At 47.7% G+C, this 5,882-nt stretch overlaps 1 protein-coding gene across 3 annotated transcripts in view; it reads left to right on the top strand.

Moving 5' to 3' along the window:
* Nucleotides 1-1,806: 1,806 nt before the first annotated feature.
* Nucleotides 1,807-5,882, top strand: part of PLA2G7 (phospholipase A2 group VII) — a 31,122-nt gene continuing 27,046 nt past the window's right edge. The window contains exon 1 of one of the 3 annotated variants that reach the window (XM_023512920.1): nt 1,807-2,003. The gene's annotated coding sequence lies outside the window, so the exon portion shown is untranslated. Of the gene's footprint in view, nt 2,188-5,882 lie in introns of all 3 variants that reach the window. The other 2 variants (XM_003789247.3, XM_012804639.2) reach the window with 2 other exon arrangements.

Genomic DNA, 5,882 nt, shown 5'->3' with positions numbered 1-5,882 from the left:
GTTCTATTTTTAGTAGAGATGTGAAGCTCCATATCACCCCTGCTACATACCCTGCCCTACCTTGCTCAGGCTGGTCTTGAACTCCTGAGCTCAAGGGATCCTCTGACCTTGACCTCCTAGAATGCTAGGATTATAAGCATGCTTATAATTATTAAAGTGAGTCTGGCCAGACTCACTTTAATCTGTATGCCCGAGTTGACTTGTCCTTTTGGAATGTGAAGAATATTCTTTATTAATTCCATTTATTAGGGTCACCAGATATAATACAGGATACTCAGTTAAATTTGAATCTCAGGTAAACAACAAATAATTTTTTAGTGTACAAATGGTCCAAATAGTACATAGGACACTTATACTAAAAGGCTATTTATTGTTTATCTAAAATTCAAATTTAACTGAGTGTCCTGCATTGTTATTTGCTATAACTGGACACCTTACCCTTCTCAAAGTACTTCTCAAGGCACTTGAGGGCATTTTCTTAAGGCACTAATCGCCTAATGTCAAACACTGTGGAATTCCCCTCAGAAAATATGATCCGATAACAATGGGAGCTCTTATTGCTGGCAATAAGAGAAGTGAATAAACTATTTCACACTTGTTCTCAAGACCTGTCCTCAAAGCCCACCACTTTTTTAGGTGTGGTATGGAATCTCTAACTTCATCTGGTCATAAGGGGAAGCAAAAGAGGGCCTTTTTGGTAGGGCGTGCTCTTTTAGATTAATATTCTGGGGCATTTTGTTTAACAGTGAGTTAGTTTATAAAGTACAGGAAAATGGTATTAGACTGATGTCGTTTTTTAAAACTTTTATCTGTTGTTAGGTTTAAATAAGGAAAAGCTTCTTTACAGCTGTTAGTATCTGGTGTTTCCCATGCGTCAGGCTCTGTCCTAACCATTTCCTAAGTATTTGCACTTCATTCTCACAAAGCCTCTGACAGACTGAGTTTGGTTATCTCCACTGTACGGATGAGTATACTGAGAAGCAGAGATGAAGAACTTGCCCAATGTCACATCGCTTACATAGGAGAAACTAGCTACCACCCACGCCTTCTCACTGCTGAGTAAGGTCAAAATAAAACAAATAAGATTTCTTTTCCAGTTCTGGCACCTCGCCAAGAAACAAACTGCTTTTAAAATATAAACTTTTTAGTAACAGCACACATAAACCTCAAACTACTTTGCCCGAGTTTCTAGCTGACGTTATAAATGAATGCTTCTTAATTTATCGTTGGAGTGGATTGAGAAGCAAACACTGGAAAATGAAGGAGGGCATTAAACCCCAAATAACTTTGAGTTAAACGGAGCTGTAAGATGACCCTTTCCAACAACGGTTTCCCCTAAATATGAAGCACTATTTCCGAGTGCTCTGATTGCGGGGCAGGCCTTCCAATCCCGAGCAGAGTCCGCGCCACTTCTGAATGGGCACCCCGCGTGGTGTACCGGAGCACGGAATGCGCAGACGGACTCGGAGAAACGTAGTGAATTTAGAGAACATAGTGAGACAAGCAAAATGAGTTTGAGGTGGGGTGAATTCCGCAGGGAACAGACAGATCTGATCAGAGTCAGGTGTGAGAGCAGGAACCGGGAACACCGCTCCGCCGCGGCACCGTGCGGATCCATCTGGGTCGGGGCTGCTACAGTAACCCGCGGGGCCCGGCTGCGGGACCCGGTCCTGGAGAGGACACAGGGTGCTCCCGAGCACGCTCAGGCCCGTGGGTCGCAGCTGCTCGCTGGAGGCCGGCGGTCGCACGCTCCTCCCCGGCTCCTCCCCGCGGCGCTGGGGTCTGGCGAGGAGGCCGCGCTGGGCGGGCCCAGGGCACAGCCCACCCGCCCGCTGCTCGCCGGAGCTGCCCAGCCGCCCCGCGACCACGGTGACGGCGGCTGGCCAGAGGCCCGCGGTGCCGGCGGCGAGGAGCAGTCGGGTTTGGCGGGTTCGGGTCCGTCGGAGCGCAGCGGATCGTGCCCAGGGACCCCGGTCGCCCCAGCAGCTCCGCGCAGCGCCCGGGTGAGGAGGGGCAGGGGCCGGCGGGACCCGGAGGACCGCGTGGGCGCGCTGGGCTCCGGCGGCACAGCCGCGCGCGGGAGGCCGCGCCCCGGGAGCGGCGACCGACCGGCCGCGGTGAGCCCTGGGGCCGGTCCTGGGCTCACCGCCCGTCCGGCCTGAGAAGCAGCGCTGGGATCGTTGCGGGGTAGGTGATAGAATTCGAACCCGGTTCTCCCGAACCTTTTCCTAACAATTCGGAGCTGAGGGGGAGACTCAGGCCAGGGGGACAGGGAGCACAGAGCTTTCTCATCAGTGGGTCTCCTACCGGAAGAGACACACGTGCCCCCTGTAGAGCTTTGGAGCCGGGTTCTGAGTCATCCGTGGGAACCAATCAAAGCAATACCTCCCCGCCCGGGCGCCCCTGCAGCTGGCGGGACAAAATCAGGGCTGTTCCACTCGGAGTCAAGGACGAGGTCCGGTTTTTTAAAAATCAGCAAAATTAGGAAACAGAAAAACATCGTCTAGCTCATCGTATCATGGACCTGCTATTAGAACTTTCTGTCGGGAAAAATGAAAAGTTCAGGCTTTCACTGATGCCTGTGGTTCTTGGGAGCCCTGCGGAGGTGGTGAGGTGGGGAGGAGAGGGGCTTGTGGCTCCTAAGTGGGCGCTTGCTCCCTGTAAAGGGCACGCAGATTCAGGTTTGGGACGGGCGTGTTAACAAATCAATCTCGCACAAATTACCTTTGACCCAAATAAGAATGCTGAGCGGGGAGACGGATGTATGAGGAGGAGCTGGAAAATGTATCCCCTGAGGCTCCGGCAATCCCAAGAGGCTCCAGACCAAATTTGGGGCTGGCATTGAATTCGGGGACATAGGCATTATGCACAGGCCTGGACCAAGAAGCTTTTGGCCCAAGGGCACTGCTGAGCTGCTGGCACCCAGGCCGATCTCTTCACAGAGGGAAAAAACCTGCCGCCTAACAGAAGGTGGTGAGAGAGCCCGCGGCTTGGCCTTTCCCAGCGGGCCTGCTCCTTGCCCTTGGCATTGAGGGTGCCTTCCCTAAGCTGCTGCGGGGGTGATGATGCTCTTCATGGACTTGGGCCTTCCTTTTTCAGTTTTTTCCCCCCGGACTGTGGCTGCCAGTTATGCCACAGAGGCTGAGGAAGGAGCAGAGTCGGGAGGATGATAATCTGGTTCAGCCACTCCTTGTTGAGAAATCCCTCTGAGGTGTGCAGGGCTTGCTCAACACGCAGGGCTTTCCCCTCAAACCTAACCAGGCAGCTGGGTCCTCCTTTCCTCCCCATTGTTTCTCTGTGCACCTTGTACTGTAGCTGTGGGAACAGCCACGGATACCACCACATCCCTCATCCAGTCACGTTTGCAGAACATTATTAATCACCCTCTGGGGGCCTCTTAGCATAGACCATTTAGAAAAGTGCCAAAGGGGTCCCCCAATAACTGGAGTGGGAGCCCTGGGAAGGTCAGATGGAATTTAGGGGTCCTCTTAATCCATGATCCTTTCCCTGACATCCCAGAAGATGGACAGTTCCTGGAAAGAAAGGCGATTATCGGGTTATTTATACTGCGATTCATGTTAAGCCTGCTTTTCCCCCCAAGATCTATGATAATGAGCCTGACTGAACCCTCAAAAAGTTGAGAAATTTCTATGAAGGTAAATAAAGCTTTAAAGAAAAAGTATTGAGTGACAAGAAATTGAAGAGGCAAATGTTCTAAAATTACCTTATTCCAGAATTCTGGGGCAGCTCTGTGGCTTGAGGGCATATCAGTGGGTTCTTAGTGCCTTTCCCTGTGAAGCCAGTCACCTGTTACAGACGGGGCACTGGCACTGTGCTCAGTTTTAGGGGAGTGACTCATAACACACTAATAGAAACAGGCTAATAATTATAGGTGTGTAGGTTTTTGTTTTAAAATATAGTAGTTGAGGAGAGAGAAAAAAAATTACTATAAGAATGGATATTCATTGAATTAAGTGGGCTGGTTGGCTCCTAGAAGGAGCTGGGTTCATTCATTCCATTGGTTTCAGAAAATACGTATTTATGGTGCAGTTCTTATGTGCCAGGCACTGAGTGTAGGGCAGGGAGTAAGACAGATATGCCCTCTGCTCTGATAGAATGTTCATATTCTAGAGACAGGGCTGAGCAAGGTGATCTGTATAGTGAAAAACGTTTTGAAGAAAAGCAAAAGCAAGCAAAGGGCTGTGGTAGAGTGTTGTTTTGTAAGAGAGTGTGTGTGAGTGGGTGTGTGTGTCGGACAGGTGGGAGGGGCTGGATTCTTGAATTCTCTGAGAGATAGCTTTAAAATGAGACCCTAGGAAGGTGGATGATTATTCCAGCAGAGGAAACCACAAGTGTTCACGTCCAGACCTTGGAGACAAGTGGTATGTTGGAGGCACAGTTGGGAGGCCATTGTGGCTGCAATTAGGTGAGGAGAGGGGGAGTGTGGAGGAGTGAGATTGAGAGGCATTGGCTGGTCACACACAGCCTCATAGGCCAAGCTAAGCGCTTTGGGTCTTATTCTAAGTGGGGTAACAAACCAAAAGAGAGTTCAAGGCACAGGTGTTGACTTAATGGATTTATATTTTTTAAGAGATTACTCTGGGTGCCAAGGGGAGCAGGGATTGTAGGGGAAGAAGAGGTGACATAGGAAACCAGCTGCAGTTCACTGATGACCACCTAGTAGAGGACGAAGGCAGTCGGTGGGCGTTAGCTATTTTTTGAGGGTAGAGTGGAAAGTTAATGTTTCTCTGTCTCAAATTTCCCATCTAAATTTGGGAAAAAAGGGAAAACATTGCTAACCTGGTCCACCTGTAAAACAAAATAAGCTAATAAATAGGCTCACAAAGATATGTAGGATTTTATTACTATTATTATTTGTTCACATTGTATTACATTGAATTCCTTGGGCTTCATTTTAAAATTTGTTCTAATTAATTTGAATATATTTTATTATTTTTTTTTTTGCTTTCCATAAACACTGCATCATACATAAAAATATTTTGTTCTTTTGAGAGCCTTGGAAACCTCTAACTAAGAGTTACCAATAGAACATACCATCATAGACTATAGTGAAATTAATGCTAAAAATAAAAGCTAATGTCATGCTCAGGTGAAATTCAAAAATACAATATTTGAAGCTGGAAATTGGAAACTTAAAAAAAGAATTTTAGACAAATTAGCTTTTTTCCTGGATACAGCTGCACAAATACCTGCAGATAATTTAAAAAGTATATGTGTGACAGCAGAATTTCTGGAGAGGGTTATAGAGGGAAGTGGAAGAGGATTCATTCCCTTAGCGAGGCATTCTCAGAGGAAGCTCTTGATTTCTTTGGTTGATCACTGACTAAGTTTTAGGGCATCAGGAAGAATTTCCGAAGCTGATCACCAATGAGGGCAGGGATACCTTCTGAGGGACAGGACAACGAACTGCCACAGTGAGGCAAGGCTGTTTCTTTTTCCCTGACTCACTGTGACGTGCAGTTTACTAGGAGATACATCTGTTTAGAGAAAAACGGTCCCTTCCTCATTTACGTTGTGGGCCGTGGAAACTTCAGCTCCTTGTGACATAGTATTCTCTGGGTGATTTTCAGTTACACTGCTGGCCAGTGTGTTTGAATGTCAGCTTGCAGTGGCTCGTCTAGGGACTCAAATTGCAGACAGGACAGGAGAGTCATTCTGGGATCAGTATGATTTCTCTGTGCCATGTCCGCCATCATAATTCCTTAGGGTTGTGGGGGGAGTGGTTGGGACATCTTTAAGGGAGAGTTTTACAGTTTCTTTGGGGGCCACAGAGCTATTTCTTTGACTTGTAAAATAGTTTGAAATGCTGCATTAGTTGCTGTCCTTTAAAAATCAGTGAATGTTTTCTTGAAAACAATCAG

Source organism: Otolemur garnettii, unplaced genomic scaffold (assembly GCF_000181295.1).
Source record: "Otolemur garnettii isolate 467f Iridium unplaced genomic scaffold, OtoGar3 scaffold00031, whole genome shotgun sequence".
NCBI lineage: Eukaryota > Metazoa > Chordata > Mammalia > Primates > Galagidae > Otolemur > Otolemur garnettii.
The sequence above is the reverse complement of the archived record's forward strand: the minus strand, read 5'-3'. Positions and strand labels throughout refer to the sequence as shown.